This window comes from Dasypus novemcinctus, chromosome 17, assembly GCF_030445035.2.
Source record: "Dasypus novemcinctus isolate mDasNov1 chromosome 17, mDasNov1.1.hap2, whole genome shotgun sequence".
In the NCBI taxonomy this organism is placed as follows: Eukaryota; Metazoa; Chordata; class Mammalia; order Cingulata; family Dasypodidae; genus Dasypus; species Dasypus novemcinctus.
Genome location: NC_080689.1, coordinates 14,580,407 through 14,599,749, shown reverse-complemented (window position 1 = coordinate 14,599,749; position 19,343 = coordinate 14,580,407). Strand labels below are relative to the sequence as shown.

The 19,343-nt window shown below is 41.3% G+C and overlaps 1 pseudogene; it reads right to left on the bottom strand.

Annotated features, from left to right (window-relative positions):
* Positions 1 to 6,170: 6,170 nt before the first annotated feature.
* Positions 6,171 to 19,343, bottom strand: part of LOC131273913 (sulfotransferase 1C4-like) — a 33,347-nt pseudogene continuing 20,174 nt past the window's right edge.

Below are 19,343 nucleotides of genomic sequence, written 5' to 3'. Positions count from 1 at the left end.
CCAAGACCAGTTCTCAGTCTGCAAGTTCCCTAATAAACTGTTACTGTTTTGCTCTATGGAGTGGCCTGCTTGGTTTTTCAGTCTTAAATTGCCCATTGAACTTTGGTGGAACCTATTCTGAAATTTACAACCAGAGAACATCTCATTTCTTTACCCATACTTAAATTTATTAAGTATTTACTAAGTACCAAGTATATTTTAAGGTAATGAGGAAACAGGAATAAATAAGTCAACATTGCTGCCTTGTGAAGCTCATAATATAATGGTGCATTAAATTAGTGTCAGCAATGAACATTGTGATATTTATTTCTTTGCTCTAATTCTACACCACACAGAAAGACATGTCAAGGATAACAGCAACTACTGTTGCAAATGAGATCCTATCTTGCCTCCTGGGTTCCAATTAATAGAGTTCACGCTCGTTTTGATTGGTTATGACAAATCATTGCTCTTATAAACTAAGAACAACCATATTGAAAGTACCAGCTAATTATTCTCAGAGTTACAAAAGCTAATGATTCTAACATTTCAAGTACTATGATTCATGACACTTTCTTGTTGGCAAAAGCTTGTATCTTCCAACTTGGAACACCAGAAATGAGTATGTCTTTCTCCTTTGTGGAGGGGATACCATTATTTTGTTTGGTTACCCTTAGCATCAACAACAGAGAAGTCACTTCTGTGCATCTTGTATGAGTTACTCTTGCATTTGCTGAATGATGAATGTTAATAATTTTCCAGGTGCTCTGAATTGTGACATGGATTTAAGATTCAGATGTCTTCCTTGTTGACTGTTGTGGATGAGTCATCTGCCAGTCAATGATTTTATATGGGAAATTGCTCCCATCAGATACCATAGTGGACTGGTCTTACCCACCCAAGGAGTGAATGCCAAAATTTTGTGTCTATATTTATTGACTTTCCTTTGCATTTTCATTATTCTGTGCCATATTTATAATCTCCATGTCAAAATGGTTCTTGACAGAAAAAAGGAAAAATAATCAAGGTATAGCAATCAGTTGTCTAAGAAAATGTTATTTAGAAAAACTTCCTATAGTATAAAATAAACTCTATAATGGTAATTATAGCAAAAGGTAAACTATCTTAGTTATAAGTGGGTATGGGGTGGGGAGGGCTAGGAAAGATAACTCTGGGGAAATTTTCAGAAAATCTGTTAGTCTAATTTTAGCAATTATATATATCAAATAGGACAACAAATCTGGGATCCCTCTTGTCTCTCTTCCTCCATTCTCCCTTTAGAAGGGAAAAGGAGAGATATATGTGAGGAAAATTCCACATGCTGGGAAAAAGGTCTAGAGTTTTTTGGGATTAGAATTTGCAGATGAATGTTTCTTATTAAATTACAAAATTTTCTTTTAAATATTAGATGACAAAAGTTAACAGGATCAGAATGGAAGCCTCTAAGTGAAAACAACTTTTGGGTGTTTGGGGGTGGGGGTGGGAGTTACTTTTTTCCTCTACAGTTTCTTTTACCAAAATCACTGAAGAACTATTTCATGAAAAAATCACGAATGTTTCCTTAGTCTCCTGTCTCCCTGTAATTTTTTATATGTAACTTTCCAAAAATGTGCTTCTACTTTGGTCTCCATATTTGCATTGCCCTTGTTTTCAAATCTGGTGCCAGCGTTTCTTTCTCTCCTTTTTCCTATACAGCTGCTTCTAAATCTGCTCGTTATCAGCTTTTACTTTTCACATTCTGTCAGCACAACATCCCAACGGTTTTTGTGTGTCATGCCTCCTGAACCTCTCCTTCCTTTTCAATTGTGTTGTCAGCTGAGTTTAGGTACCTACTGACCTGTGCCTCAACAATTGTCCTCTCATTGTCATGCTTACTCCAAGGCTTTTCTTATCCAATTCTCTATAAAATTTATTGTCTTGGGCACTGTTTTGATTCCTTTCTCCTGCTCAGAATTCTTCTATGTTCAGACACCTGAGTCTGGCATGAAATGCCTTCCGCTATGTGGCTTTACTTTCACTTTTTCTCATTTCTTTTTTATTTTTTTATCTTTTTTTTTTTTTTAAAGATACACGGGTCACACAAAATTTTTTCTCATTTTTACATAGGCTATTTTTAACTTTATTTTTTATTTAAAATGCGCAATTCAGTAGCTTTTAGTATATTCACAAAGATGTACATCCATCACCACCAAAATCCCTTAGCAGTAACACACCATCATCTCCTCTCTCCAGCCCCCAGCAACCACCAATCTACTCTCTTCTATGAATTTTCCTATTCTTGGCTTTGCATAGAAATGAGATCATATCATATGTGGTCTTTTGTATGGCTTCTTTCACTCAATGTATTTTCAAGGATCAACCTTGTTGTAGCATATATCATACTTTATTGCCTTTTTTTGGTCTAAAAATATTCCATTGTATGGATACATCACATTTTGTTATCCATTCATCATTTGATGGACATTTGGGTTGTTTCTACTTTTTGGCTATTAGGATTAATGCTTCTAAGAATTTGTGAACCTGTTTTTGAGTGGACATGTTTTTCAATCCTCTTGGGTAGGTACTTAGAAGTGGAATTGCTGAGTCATATGATAACTAATATTTAACGTTTTGAAAAACAGTCAACCTGTTCACTAAACAGCTGCATCATGGCCCTACTTGCTTTTATGGTATTATCATTCATCACTTTTCTAACATAGACTCATTTTCCAACATGCCATTTTCCTTTATGTTTCCATCTATCTGCCTGAAATGATCATCTCTTTCTTTATGATTCTAAGTCCCAGGCGTCCCATGAACATTTTTCATAATCCCCAGCCTGTGCTGGTGGGATGACTTAGCACTGTTATTTATTCATTCATTCTTTCTTTCCATAAATATTTATTGAGCTCTTAATGAGTAACAGGCATAGTTTATGGAGTTGAGAATACATTGATGAGTAAGACAAGCTACTTCTGTTGTGTGTGTGTGGTTGGGTGATGATTGGTAAGTTAGGGGAAGCAGGAACCATAGGAGGGACACTTAAACTAATTTTGAGAGGATGTGGATGGCTTTCCAGAAGGAAGCTGAGTGTTGATAGAGTAGACTTTTCCCTGATTAAGGGACAAGGGCTGTGTGGAGAAAGGGATAACAGCTGTTAGGCAGAGGCAGGAGATAAGGGGCCTAAGGAGACAAGTAATTTTAGAGATACGGCTGCTGGTAGTGGGTGGAAAAGGTGGAGGGATAGTCCTAAGAGGAAAATAGGGCCAGGGTGAAGCATTTCAACTCTATCCTGATGAAAATGGAAAGTTACTGAAGGGTTTTAAGTGGAAAAATGAGAAAATCAGATTTGTGTTTTAGAACAATCATACTAACTACAGGGAGGAAAAATAATTGAAATGGGAGAAGATGGGAGGCAGAATACAGTTAGAAAACTCTGCAGGTAAATTCAGGTGAAAGATGATAGCAGAGAGAAAATGGGTGAAGTCAAGAGATATTAAAGAGGTAGAATCACCAGTCACTATTGGTAAAGGCGTAGAATCACTATTGCTAAGAATGATTTTGGTTTGGAATCCTCTTGCATCTCCAACAATTCTAGAACCCTAGAATAGGAAAGGACATTGAAGATATTCTAATCCTAATCCTAATTCAAATGGTGTAAGAATCTCCTTTACCACACCCCTATGGCCTCTGTGTCATTCCTCCAAGTCCAGGACATCACCACCTAACAAAACTGTCTATTCCATTTGCCAGCTCTACTTTTATTTTATTTTTTAAAAAGATTTATTTATTTCTCTCCCTTCCCTCCCCCTGCCCCTGTTGTCTGTTCTCTGTGTCTATTTGCTGCGTCTTCTTCTTTGTCCACTTCTGTTGTTGTCAGTGGCATGGGAATCTGTGTTTCTTTTCGTTGCGTCATCTTGTTGTGTCAGCTCTCCGTGTGTGTGGCACCATTCCTGGGCAGGCTGCACTTTCTTTTGCACTGGGTAGCTTTCCTTATGAGGTGCACTCCTTGAGCGTGGGGCTCCCCTATGGGGGGGACACCCCTGCATGGCAGGGCATTCCTTGCACGCATCAGCGACTACATGTGGGCCAGCTCCACACGGGTCAAGGAGGCCTGGGGTTTGAACCGTAGACCTCCCATGTGGTAGACGGACGCCCTAACCACTGGGCCAAGTCTGCTTCCCAGCTCTACTTTTATTAATGGAACTTTCTTCCTTATCCTGAGTTTAAATCTATCTCAATGCAGCATCCATTCTTGTCCTTTGGAACCTTGCAGAATATGCTCAATCTGCTTTCCATGACAACTTTTTGAGAGTTGAAGACAGTCAAATATTTCTCCTGCCTTTTCTTTTTTTTCAAAATGTTTCATTTGATAATGTTGTTACAAGTTCTTCTGCCACTCCAGTTACCCTTCTCTGGACATACCCTAGCAAAAATCCATTTTTTTTTTCTGAGGTGGCAAGTGAGTCCTTATTTTCCATAGTCTCATGAGGTATACTATTCCCATATTTTTCAGAGATTGAAAGTAAATGAATTCTTAGTAGCAAGATAACCCATGAGGAGAGTTAATGAACTAACACCAGAATGACTTGTAGCTAGACTTCTCAGCTCAGTTTTTGTGACACCAAGGGATTTATATTTTTATCTTGGTAGCCACTTGTATTCTACTTTGAAGCTGGATGGCTTTCTTCTGCATATACTTACATGATAATATCATCCATGCACATAAGCTAGAGAGATGATCTGTGATCCTGGCATGTGGCTGCTGAAGGATTTCAAAAGTAATTTAGTGGTTCAAAAGTCTGTACCCTTCATCAGACTGGATGCCACCTGGATTCTCCCTTTGGAAGAAGAATTGTATGTGGGGAATGGGTGCCACTGCCCTGTTGCTACTACCCTGCTAATATTGGTCATCTGAGGCATGGTGCTGGAACAGATGCAGAAATCAATGACACCAGGAGACAGCTGCAGCTTAGAGAGAGCCATCATTAGATAACCCTGCCATCTACCTGCTCGCTCCCAGTGGCAGCTCTGGAAGAAAGCATCTCTTGATGCTGCCTTGACTTGGACACTTACACAGCCTCAGAGCTCTAAGTTTTTACCCTAATAAATCCCAAATGTAAAAGCCAACCCATTTCTGGTCAATTGTATCCAGCAGCTTTTAGCAAATTAAAACACGGTCTTTCCCTCTAATTCAAGTTATTAGCCATTACTTCTGAGTCTAAAATTTTAAGTGTAATTATGAATGTATGTTTTATTCATTCAGAATTACATTTTCTCTTATGGAAAGAGTCCCTACCATTGTGGTCATAAAGAAGGTGTGGGTGGTAGGTGGGTAGATGTGATAGAGAAGCACTTCTCTTTTCTCCTCCTGCTTTTGGGCTTGTCATTGGAGACTTATTCCACCGAGACTTGAAGGAAATCTATGTCTCAGAAAACCTCTGAAATAGGTGTGGCTGAGGTGTTCAGGAATAAAATATTAAGTAGGATAACCTTGGACTCTTGGGCAATGGGGTAGCGAGGAATGCTGACTGTGCTGTGTACTGAACCTGACAGGGTATGCTTTGGGGCCAGGGAGTGAGGTGTTGTGAAACACCAAGGCTACATATCCCTACTTTCCCTGTTGTTTTCTGGAGCTCCATTTCTGCATGGTTTTGAATTTCCTTCTGTGTGATCGCACTGCACTTTACCTACAATCTGTTATAGGGAATATCATGTTTTGTTCAGTAATGCAGTGACCTGTGCCCATTCTGGGGTCTCCTAGGTTGTTGTTCTTGGGGGCAGAAACCTTATTTTTTATCATCTTTTGATGTCCCCCATTTCCTAGCATAAATAAAGTGCTCAATATGTCTTTTATCAAATGAATAGGTTTGGCATTTTTGCTGAGTAAGGTGTAGAACTTTTGAAATGTGTGGAAGAAACTTGTTAATTCAAAGAAAATTATAATATAAGGTGGAAAAATTTAAGTTGAAAGAAGAGAAATGATTAAATTATTATATGTTGGTATGTTGAAATTTACCTAAACAGTAAAAATCTGGGGAGACAGGAGGAAAATGCTGAATACGGTTACTATTCGACTAAAGTCGAATTGGGTTAATTCCAAAAGCAGATCAGAAATTTAAGGCTTAAGATTGTTTAGATCATTGTTTAAAAACCTTCACATCAAAGTTACAGCAACAATGAGTGGTATCTGGAAACATTTCTCTTCTGGTTCACAAAGGCTGGCAAAAGAATGGATCTTGTTCCCTTGCTCTGCTTTTTAGAACTCCATGGAGAAATACAGGGAAATTATCAGCCATATTTTTCTCATAGTCTTCATTAACTTTCCTGTTCTGAGCTGTGGTGAAATGATTTTTCCAATCTGCCATGATTCCTAAAACAGTAACCAATAGCACATTCAGTGATATTTTAATGAACATTTTTGGTTTAATAATCCCTTTCCTCTCAATACTTAAACGGCTTAGCTAGATATTATTGTCATTCTGACATGGCAGTGAAAAAGAAGCCAGTCTGCAGGTGAGGTGTTTGTAAATAAAAAGCTTTTATTCTGAAATACTCTGGGAGGGCCTAAAATTTAGAACACAGGGTTCCCTAATTCTCTGTACTACACTCTTGAGCTTTCTCACATACCAGAACTTTTATCCCGTCAGACATCTAATGTTCTACTTAAGTTAAGATTTTCTGATTTTCTTCAGGGTAACTCTCTTGAAAGGTAACTGAAGGGTCAGTGTTAGTGACTGAATCCTCAGAGCATTAGCTGCTTTTTCTACCTTTATCTCCAGCTTAGGCAAAATTCTTTGTACCCACTGAGGTGCTTAGTGTAATGCAACTGAGATTCTCCTTTCTTGTCTAAATTCTCATTGCTGTTAAGTTATAATTAAATTAAAGTAATCAAATACGAAGGAATGGGAGAGTTGGTTTACTTTGTTTCAAGGTTGTGTGATATTAATAGAATATTCAAAAATTCTTAACATCGATATGGCCAGTGAGCCCTTAGCAAGCTATTTCTCTTCTGACTGATGTATTCTGTCTCATTTTTTTATGTTCTTTGAACTGTTTGTTATTTATTTCTCTTCTGATTGATGTATCCTGTCTGATTTTTTTAAGTTCTTTGAACTGTTTGTTATTTTCATGTGTGAAATGTAAATTTGCTTAATTGTCTAGGGGAAATGTAATCATATCATTTTCAAGTTAGTGGAAAAGATAACTAAGTTAATCAATGATAAGATTAGAGAGAAAATTTCTTCTTTGAGCCTTATTTTTTTGCTTATTTTCTAAACCCCAAAATGACTAGAATTTCCCCTCCTCCTCATTTTCCTAATACAATTACATGTTCAAAGTAAAATTCTGGCTCTGTTTAAGGAGTTAGTAATGTGGTAGCCTAGGATTTGCATCAGGCTGGAGGCAGAAGGTCTGCGTTCTAGTCGGGCCCCAATGACTCACTGTACCACTTCAGTCATTATCTGTGGGATAATGACAGTGGATTAAGTGACCATTAAGGTGCCTCTCTTTTAGCTCTTAAGACCTATGACCTTAACCACTGTTCTCTAAAATGTGTGGAAGGAACACTGGGTTTGTGGCTTTATTTGAGAAAGAGTTTGCAGTCAAACGTATTTTTGGAGCTTTGGGTTAAACAGACTTCAACAAGTTTCTTCTCAAGAACTTTCCCTCCCCCTTCCCCCACCATTCCCCTGCTGTTTTTGCTGTCTGTGTCCATTCACTATGTGAACTTCTGTGTCTATTTCTCTTTTTGTCTTCTCTTCTCATTTTCCCCTCTAGGATTCACTGGGATTTGATCCTGGGGACCTCTGATGTGGAGAGAGTTTCTCTGTTACTTGTACCACCTCATTTCCTGGTTTCCATTGCATCTTGCCTTGATTCTCCCCTTCGTCTCTCTTTTTGTTGCATCATCATCTTGCTGTGTGGCTTGCCGTGTCAGCTTGGTAGCCCCATGGGCACCTGGCTCATCGTGCAAGCACTGGTGTACCACGCGTTGGCACGCTTTTACCAGGATGACCCAGGGATCGAACATGGGAGCTGGGTCCTCCCGTATGGTAGATGGAAGTCCAATCAATTTAGCCACATCTGCTTCCCCTTAGGAACTTTTAACATGTATTTGTGCTTCAGTGAGGATGTAGGGGATGGTAAGTAAAATTTCTCAAACATATTTGATCACAAAATAAATTCTTCATGGAATATCTTTTGGAAATAATGCTTTGAAGAACTCATTTCCAGAAATATTCTAAGGAGTTGTTTCAGTGAAGTTGAAGGTTAGAAAGCCATTTATGAATTGATATGTTTTTTTTCTCTTATCAAAGGAAAGGCAATGTACACATTACTTTCTCTCATGAATGGAGAAACATTATGATTCATTTTCATGTCATTTATGCATTTGGTCATGGGATTCTTTTTCATTATGTCAAATGAAGTGTTATAGACAATTGTATCTAAAACCTCTTCACTTAAGTTCTTCCCCAGGAATTCCATCACCTTTCTAATTTCACATTTTGGAGTCTGTGGGGGAAAGGAGAAGCAAAGAAAACTCCCTATAGAACAAATATAACAATATTACAAATACAACAACAGCCAATTCTCAAAGAACTGAGCATGGTAATAATGATTAAAGCATTGTAAACCAATATTTTAAAAATATTTATGTTGAAAAGTAATTTTGAAAAATTATGTTTAATATTTTCTGTAGTTTTGGAAATATGAAACCAATAAATCAGCAATTAAATGCAATTATATATTAAAAAGTTTCATCCTAGGTTATAGCTTTTGCTAACTGGACATGCTGAGAAGGGTTTAATTTGTGAACTTTTAAAACTTATTAGTTTTCCTAGTTTTCAATAAGCAGATATTTGGGAGGAGTACTCTTCTTTCAAAATAAACAAGACCTACTTCCCTCTGATTGGAGAAACAAAAATGCATGGAATCTGCACTGCTCTTGCATAGTACAGAAGCCCTTTAGTGCTTTCCTCTCCCACTATCTGCTTCTGCCGTGGTGCTCCTGAAATAGGCCACCAGATGAGAACCATGTCTGTGTGACTCTGGAACTGAGTTTAGTCCTGATGTTAGGCCTGCTGGAGATTTTCTGATTGCCGGTCCTCATCAGCCCTTTTGCACCCTGAGATCTATTCCTACCTCTTCCAGAAGCCAAGACAAACTTTCTGCGAGGGGAAGGCGTTGTCTCTGTCGGACCCCTCCAGTTTCCCCCTTCCATGCTTTCTCCCTTCTGCTTTGACTTGCTCTTCCAGTCTGTGTGTTCTTCCTGACCTTGAACTGCTTTCCCACCTGGTAGGGCCAGACCTCTGGCTTCTGGCCAACCCTTGCTGCAAGCCTGCTTGCTCTCACAGGCACAGGGCAGGGAAGGAAACAAAACTACTCACAGGGCTTGGGAAGCGTGGGCACTCGGACACTTAGGAAAGCTGCAGAGTGCAAGGATGGGAGCATAGAGGGATTTTGACAAAAGCCAAATAGATGGAAGAAAAGGAGCAATGCATTCTGTCTTTGAAGACTCAGAGGGGAAGGAGGAAAAGCAAGCCATGGTCAATTAAGGACATGAGGAGACTAGTGATATGAGTCATGAGCCAAGGTGCAGAGAAACTTGGATCAGCCAGGGATACATTGCATCAAATTTTAACTTATTTTCAATATAAACTTGTGAGACAGACTTTGAATCAGGAATTACACTGCAAATAACATAGCTACTGGGGAACTTTTATTTAAGATGAAGGAATTGTAATACCTTTAGAAAGCAAACATATCAAAATAGGGGTAATTTTCCTTATTAATTCTTTCCTGTTAAGATCCTTAATTATTTTCCCTTGAAGTCAGAGCAAGTTGGGGAAGAAATAGAAATGCTGGAAGGAGGAACCTGGGGACCTAGAAGGGGAGAAAACTTCTAGTTCAAATAAGAAATCTCTTCCATGTGTCCCGATGAGGTAGGGATTGATCCCAGAGTGCTGGACCAGTGGGAAGAAATAGTCTGCCTCCTGGGGAGTACGATATATAAGTTACTGTGTAAGGTGTTCTGTTTGCAATGTAGAAGGAGAAGTTGAAGTTGGCATGCAAACATTTTGCTTAAACTTTCACCTGTTACTTTTCTTCATTTCTATCATGGAGCTGAAAAGAAAAAGTACTGTGGAGTCAGGATTCAAATATATTCTTACTTTAATCATTTCTTCATAAAAAAGATAGAGAATGGGGCGACTGTCTTTCTTCCTCCACCTGCCTTTCACGTGGTCACTCCAGGACCCCCCATATCACTGAAAGGTAGACAAAGACATATATGGCCCCGAGAAGCCGAGAGTAGGAAACTCCAGTGAAGAGAAGGAGTGGTTCCTTGGGATACAAATGGAAGGCATGGTAGCTCCTACTCTACAGCAGGAGGACTTAGTTTTCATGCTTCCAGCACTACTTTTCTTCCTTTTGGTAGCTGGCACGATTACTATCTCACAGTCTGCAGTCAGATTGCCTGGATTCAAATCCCAGCTCTGACAGAGTTGTGTGAACTTGGACAAGTTACTTTAACCTCCCTGTGCCTCAGGTTTTTTACTCCTATCTCTGGAAGAGGGTTGACAATTGTTCCTACCTCACAAGATAATATTAAGATGTGTTAACTTATTCCACAGTGCCTTCTAGGTGCCAACCATGGTGCTAGGTATAGGGATACAGCAGTGAACAACAGTCAAAAAGCCCTGCTTTCAGGAAACTTACGTTGTTCTGGGGGAGACAAAGAAGATAAAATAGTGAAATACATAGTTTATTAGAACATAATACATACTTAGGGGAAAAAATAATCAGAGATGGAAAGTGTTGGGAGAGGGTAGGAGGTTGACATTTTAACAGGCTGGTCAGAGAAGGACTCTCTGAGATGGTGACATTGAGTAAAAGCCCCCCAAAATGGAAGAATATTCCTGGACTGAGGGAACAACAAGGAAAGACCCTGGGGCAGGAGTGAAGGCCAGTGTGGGTGGAAGAGGGTGGATAAGAGGGAGAGGAATGAGGAAGACTCAGAAAACAGGCTTTAGAAGATCAGGAGTTTGGATTTAGACATTTTAAATATGAGGTACCTCCCCTTAGCCATCTAAATCGAAATGCCGGCTAGGCAGTTTGATGTATGGGCCTGTAGTTAAGGGTTAATTGAACATCTAGACAATTAGGGAGACTTTAACATGGTAGCTTAGCACACAGGATTTGAACTTAACCTGCCTGTGCTTAAATCTAGCCCTAAGCATTTTCTAGCAGTGTAATGATAGGCAAGTTACTCAAACTCTTCAAATTGTCCTCTGCAAATTAGGGATATTGTGACCAAGCTTATAGGGTTGCTTTGTAAAACAAGGTGTTTTATTAAATTAAACAAGTTACTGCATGTAAACCATTTAGATTAGGCTTAGAGCTCTTTCCCTACAATACTGTTTTTTTTTTTTTAAGATTTATTTATTTATTTATTTAATTCCCCTCCCCTCCCCCGGTTGTCTGTTTTCTGTGTCTTTTTGCTGCGTCTTGTTTCTTTTTCCGCTTCTGCTGTCGTCAGCGGCAAGGGAAGTGTGGGCGGCGCCATTCCTCGGCAGGCTGCTCCCTCCTTTGCACTGGGCGGCTCTCCTTATGGGTGCACTCCTTGCGCGTGGGGCTTCCCTACGCGGGGGACACCCCTGTGTAGCACGGCACTCCTTGCGCGCATCAGCACTGCGCTTGGGCCAGCTCCACACGGGTCAAGGAGGCCTGGGGTTTGAACCGCGGACCTCCCATGTGGTAGACGGATGCCCTAACCACTGGGCCAAAGTCCGTTTCCCCCTACAATACTGTTTTAACCTAATTCAGGGAATGTACTATAATCTGAGAGAAATCCATTGAGTACTGTAGAGGAAAGTTAGCCAGGGCCATAACATAATTCTTAGAGTTTTGCTTCTTGTCTTTCCCTACCAGGCAATCTGAGCTGAATTTTATGGAGAAATCTTATTTTTGGCAGAAATAGGTGAGGGCTAATTCCTTCTACTTTGCTCACCTTTGCTTGCCAGGAATGCTTCAAATTACTTATCCCACTTCCTGGGTCAGGGAGTCCTTTGTTCATTCTTTGAAAATGATAATAGGAACCATGTTTTCCTTTGCATTCCTTGCCACATAGATTATCTAAGGTGGTGGGAAAAAACAGCAAATAAATGATAAATGCTGCTAAAAAACTGGAAATTCAGTATGCATAGCATGTATGTGTATGGTAACCTTGTCCTAAAGGATTTGAATTTATCTTTTATTCTTTTCCAGTCATCATCCAACAGGGACTGAACAGTTGGGCACAAAGAAAGCAGAAACTGATTTCATAAATTCCAAGCCTCTGGAAATCAAGCCCCCAGATGATAATGCCCCCTAGGAGGACTTAACTAAACTTGGAGCTTGTAAATCAAGATTGAAGATGCAGTTATCTAGGAAAGAGCTGTGGAAAGTCTTACTGTTTGATGGTTTGGACCCCTGCTTCTTGCATGCTAAACCAACAAGCTTTTTGAGAGAGCTGTGTGAACAAAACCACTGTCAGCTTGGACTAAAAGGGACATGGAAAGGAGAGATTGAAGGAGGAACAAGTTTAAGAGGAAAGCCATGGAAGCTGAGATCTGGAATTAAGACATCACCTTGGGCCATGAGAGGAACCCCACCCATGTGTACAGAGAGGGTGAGTTTGTCCCAGCAGTTGAAGAGGGTGGATGTTCCCATCCAGTATTTGGGGAGAATTTTGCTGCCCCAGGGTACAGAGAGGGTGGAGCATATTCCTCAAGGATTAGGGTTGTTAAGGTTGGCATCCCATAGGTCTGACAGGTGTGCACCTGTCCTCCGTGGATTAGGGAAGGCCAGGTAGTCAAATTGTTGCTCTTAGAGGATTGAACCTGTATGCTAAAGGTTAGGGAGGATGTTGCCTTCACTTTACTGTACTAGGGGGATTAAGTCTCTAATTCAAAGTTTGGATAAGGTGTGGTAATCACCCCAATGTTCTTCGAGGGTGAGGTCTGGAGATTGGCTGCCAACCACATACTTGATGAGGGTGGAACCAGGAAAATGGCCATTGGGCAATTCCATGGGAAGGGAGGGTCCCCATGTGTCCCAAAGGAGAAGGAACCATTGTCTTAAGAATTACTCTCAGACTTTGAAATTGAATGGAGGATGTCCTGCAGGTTTACTGAACTGTTCTGGACTCATAACTCATGTTTCCCTCCCAATTTTTCTCCATATTGTCATGGAAATGTTTATCCCTTGTCTGTCTTGGAAAGAGATAAAATGTTTTGTAAATTTTTAGAGGTTTAAGCTAGACAGGACATTGCCCCCAAACAAACTGTATTTCTTTAAATTGATTGTGATATGATTTTGTACTTGCATTTTTACTATTTTAAGTTTTTTTTTGAATATTGTAATGTCTTGTTGGAATTCAGAGGGTGGAGCTTAGCAGTTTGGCATTATTCATGAATTCCAAAAATAGATATTGGATTATGTTTGTAAACTGGTCTGTACCTGGGCATGATTCAATCATGATTAGGCTTTGATTGGGCCATGTCAGTAGGGTGTTGAGTCCCTGCTCCTTGGTGGATGGGGAATCACAGATAAAAAACATGGCGAAGAACAGAGCTGGAGTTTTTATTTAATTGTCTTTTTTTTTTTAAAGATACATAGATAAAACAAAATCTTATATTAAAAAATATGAGTTTCCCATTTACCGCCTCCCCATCTTCCCCACACTCCTCCCATATCAACAACCTCTTTCATCAGTGTGGCACATTTTTTGCATTTGATGAATACATTTGGGAGCACTGCTACACCACATGGATTGTAGTTTGCATTGTAGTTTACACTCTCCTTAGGCCATTCAGTGGGTTATAGCAGGATATATAATGTCCTTCTTCTGTCCCTGCAATATCATTCAGGAGAAATCCAAGGCCACAAAACGCCCCCATATCACATCTTTTCTTCCCTCTCCCTGACTTCAGCAACTTCCATGGCCTCTGTCTCCACCTCAATGATACATTTTCTTCCATTGCTAGAGTCACAATAATACTATAGTAGAATACCTGTAAGTCCACTCTAATCCATATTTTAGTCCTCTATCCTGTGGACACTGGGATGGTCATGTTCATTCCACCTCTAAATTGAGAGGGGGCTTAGATCCCACATGCCTGATGGATGTAATAGTCCTGCTTGCAGTTGTAGACACTCTTGTTTACCTGGTGTAGTGGTTGACCATCCTCACCTCCCTGTTAGCTGTCCTGGGTAAGTCCAACAAACAGGAGAGTAGGTGTTGCAACCTTGGCTGAGGCTCAGAACCTAGCTGGCATATGGGAAGTCCAGAGATTCAGATATCCTGAGCATACACCAACCCCAGTGCCAACCACAGGTTCAGTAAAAGTGACAGAAGAGGCATGTATGGAGACGTCACATCTGAGTTCCACTCCATCACACTCAGAAAAACAAATTCTAAAGTAGGGCCCACTGCAAGGCACTGAACTCCAGAGCCATCTGCCATGACCATAGCACCACTACCTGGGGTTGTATCTGCTTGGGCTGTCTCTGGGATCTTGCTGAGTTGTGTGTAAGCGCGACCCTTCTGATGACCTTCTGACACATTCTGAAGTCTCTTAGCCATATAAACTCAATTACCTTTACCATTTCCCTCTTTTATTCAAGGTTTTTTCCTAGTTGCATCACCAGCTGATACTTGGTAGTAATCCCTCAGCACCAGGAATTCTCATCATTGGGAGTCATGTCCCATGCTGAGGGGATGTAATGCATTTACATGATGAGTTTGGCTTAGAGAGTGGGTACATTTGATCAACATGGAGGTTCTCAGGAGGTAACTCTTAGGCACCCTGCAGCTTCAGGCCAAGTTGAGATATCAAGCACATGGCTCATAAGCATAGTCATCAGTATCAAGGGCCTATCATTGGACCATCCTTCTTCACTGTCTTTGCACTTGCACTTGTGGGATTGTTGTCATTCCATTGTAAAATGTGACAGAGCTCCCCAGGATGGGAACTCAGCACTCCCTCAGTTGTCATGTTGCATTCTACCTACTATGACAATACTCAGCGAACATCTGAACATATCTATATACCCTATATGCAGGCCCTGGAGATCTCCCTTCCACCCATGCATCCCCCTTCAATGACACCCCACACATAGAATATAGGGAGCTACCATGTACCCAATGTCAAGCCCTTTTCCCCTTTCCCCAGTAATGATATTTTTACATGTGGATGTTACATTTGCTACAACTGATGTATAGCTATTGAAACATATTTACTAACTATGATTCCATTATTGTTTACATTATGGTTTATCTTAGACTGTATAATTTTATAAATTTTCGGTTTTATAAACATTTGATGTTCGAGTTTTGATGCTGGAGTCTTGAGCTGGAGCCCTGGGAATTAAGCACACAGAAGAGCTTGGTTGTGAGGAAAGAGAAGTAAGTCCCAGGCAGAGAGGAGCCCTGAGTCTGGAAAGAAGCAAGCGTTGGGAGGAGAGGACCCTTGACCTGGAGAGAAACAAGCCCCAGGAAGAGAGGAACCTAGGAAGTCTGAACCCTGGCAGACGTCGGCAGCCATCTTGCTCTAACATGTGGCAAAAGACTTTAGTGAGGGAAGTAACTTATGCTTTATGACCTGGTAACTCTAAGCTTCTACCCCCGAATCAATACCCCTTTAAAAAACCAATCAATTTCTGGTATTCTGTATCAACACCCCTTTGGCTGACTAATATAGGGATCTTTTTTTTTTTTTTTAAAGATTTATTTTTATTTATTTAATTCCCCTCCCCTCCCCCGGTTGTCTGTTTTCTGCGTCCTTTTGCTGCGTCTTGTTTCTTTGTCCGCCTCTGTCCGCCTCTGTTGTCGTCAGCAGCACTGGAAGTGTGGGCGGCGCCATTCCTCGGCAGGCTGCTCCCTCCTTCGCGCTGGGCGGCTCTCCCCATGGGTGCACTCCTTGCGCGTGGGGCTCCCCCACGCGGGGGACACCCCTGTGTGGCACGGCACTCGGCACTCCTTGCGCGCATCAGCACCGCGCATGGGCCAGCTCCACAAGGGTCAAGGAGGCCCGGAGCCTGAACCGCGGACCTCCCATGTGGTAGACGGACGCCCTAACCACTGGGCCAAAGTCCGTTTCCCAATATAGGGATCTTAACATGATGAAAATTAAGAGTCTGTGAATCTTTCCTTAATTGTAAGCAAAATTTTAGGTAGATATGCATTTTTGTCAGAAGTGGATCTGTAACTTCCTTTAGATTCTCAATGAGGTTTGTTACCACTAAAAACTTAAGATCATTTCATTTATTTTTTATTTTTATTTTTTAAATTTTATTCATTTTGTAAAAATATTACATTCAAAAAATATGAGGTCCCATTCAACCCCACCACCCCCACCCCACCACTCCCCCCCCAGCAACACTCACTCCCATTATCATGACACATCCATTGCATTTGGTAAGTACATCTCTGGGCATCTTTGCACCTCATGGTCAGTGGTCCACATCATAGCCCATACTCTCCCACGTTCCATCCAGTGGGCCCTGGGAGGATTTACAATGTCCAGTAATTGTCCCTGAAGCACCACCCAGGACAACTCCAAGTCCCAAAAACGCCTCCACATCTCATCTCTTCCTCCCATTCCCCATACCCATCAGCCAGCATGGCCACTTTTCCCACACCAATGCCACATTTTCTCTGTGGACCTTGGATTGGTTGTGTCCGTTGCAACTCTATGTCAAGAGGAGGCTCAGATTCCACATGGATACTGGATGCAATCCTCCTGCTTTCAGTTGTAGGCGCTCTAGGCTCCATGGTGTGGTGGTTGACATTCTTCAACTCCATGTTAGCTGAGTGGGGTAAGTCCAATAAATCAGAGTGTAGGAGTTGAAGTCTGTTGAGGCTCAGGGCCTGGCTATCATATTGTCAGTCCAGAGATTCAAATCCCCTAGATATATCTTAAGCCCCAGCACCAACTACACTTCCAGTAAAGTAGCATGAAAGCCTTGTGAAAAGAGATCCCATTTGTGTCCAGCTCCATCACGCAGAAACACCAGCTCCAAAGAAAGACCAACAGACATGGCAGTGAACCCCATCTGCCCTGACCCTAGAACATGTGGGTCTCTTTAGCTCTCAGAAGAACCAATACCTGCGGTTGTATCTACTCTATCTCTGAGACTCTGCTCATGTGTACATAAGGGCAATCCTTCTGACATCCTCCAGACTCTTTTTTAGAGACTCATAGCCATATAAACTCATTTGTCCTTTCCATTTCCCCCTTAATTTAGGTCAAACAGCATTTTTAACTCCTGTTATTATATGTAGACAGGGATATTCTGCTGGTCCACGTTGAACCTTTAATTCAAGGTCATTTTTTAGTTGCATCATCAGTTGGTACTTGGTAGTGATCCCTCGGTGCCAGGGAGGCTCATCCCCAGGTGTCATGTCCCACGCTGGGGGGAAGGCATTGCATTTACATGCTGAGTTTGGCTTCGAAACTGGCCACATTTGAGTAACATGAAGGCTGTCAGGAGGAAACTCCTAGGCACAGTGCTGCTCTAGGCCTTGTTCTTATTTCAGGCATATAGGCTCACAAGCATAGTCATTAGTATCATGGGCTCACTGTTGGACCCTCATTCCTTCCTGGTCCTTACCGTTGCACCTGGGGGACTGCTGCTGCTCCCCTAGGGACCATGACAGAGCACCCCGGCCAGGAACCCAGTACCCCCCCCAGCTGTAGTTTTTAATTGTTGCCACTATGAGTATATCCAAACATTACCATGCACCCTGGACATATGCCCTGCATAGCTCCCTGTCAACCATATATCACCTGTCAATAGCATTCTATACCAGAATACCTCCACTGCCATTGTTGAACCACTCTGTGATCCAAAACTTCCTGAAAAGTGAAGCCCAATATAATGTCAGGATCCCTTACTAGTAAAATGGAATATAGCGATGGGTTTAAAGGTTAGATATAGAATACGTATTGATTTGGAAAAAGTCTACATCCTATCTTTTTCTTTTCTTTTTTCCTAATTATTGAGCTTCTCTTCACAAGAGCCCCAGACCACAGTAATTCATATATACAATATACAGTACAACCACACATCTACCATAAAACCTTTTCCCTTCCACAGCAATATTCTTATAACTTATTCATATCATATTTACTTAAACTGATGTACAGACTCTGAGACAATAGCTTTCAAACAAGGTGACATCTGTGCTTACATTGTGGTCCATACTTTAGGATATACAGTTTTCTAAATTTTTAGTTATCCTATGTTTTACATTATGGTTTACATTATTAGTCTGTCATCCCCTATGTTTATGGTGTAATATTACATGTTTTATATCCATCTTTGTGTACTCTCACGAAACTTCTCTCTTACCCCACATTTATCTTGGTTCCACACATTCAACATCCAATTTCCCCTCCCCTTGGGGCCCAACCTCCATTTCCCGAGGAGCCACATCCAGAGATACTTGCAACAGTGTTCAGGGCCTAACTTGCTCAACTGCCCTAATGCCCTGGGAGCCACCCTTTCTCTTGAGAGATACAGTTCCCTCTATTTGATGGCATTAGTCCTCCCCAGGATGTGGGTCCACCCCTACTCTCACTACTTGGGTCTCTACCCAATGGTACAACCCACTCTGGCAAAATGAGCATTTAGACATTCCCCAGGAGCCCGTCCTGCATTAGGCCATCCCCTCCGAGCATCCTAAACAGGTAACCCTCCTAATTATATTTTGATACGATTTTCTCAGCATTTTACTCTCAACCAACACCTAACACTCTCCTATGTTCGTATGTTGCCCCTCCCTCCCCCCAATTTTTGGGCAATATTACCCATCTGCCCATCCCCAGCCCCCCTCAAACCCGCAAAGCCCCACCGAAAGGCAACCCCTTGCCCCCATTTTATCTCTTCTTTGTGTTCATACTTACCGCCAGCTCATCATAAATTCCACCCCTGCAGACGTCGGCTCACATCCTTCCTCCACCCCCCGATTTCCTGTAAGCCTATTTTCCAGTCTCTAGCTCTCTGAGGCAGCTTTCTTATTTCATATCATTGAGGTCATGTAGTATTTGTCCTTCAATGCCTGGGTTGCTTCACTCAACATAAGGTTCTCAAGATTCACCCATGTTATCACGTGTGTTTGTAGTGTATTTGTTCTTATAGCCGAGTAGTATTCCATTGTGTGTATATACCACATTTTATTGATCCACTCGTCTGTTGATGGGCATTAAGGTTGATTCCAACTTTTGGCGATAGTGAACAATGCTGCTATGAACATTGGTGTACATATATCGGTTTGTGTCCTTGTTTTCAGTTCTGCTGGGTATATACCCAGCAGTTGTATTGCTGGGTCATATGGCAAA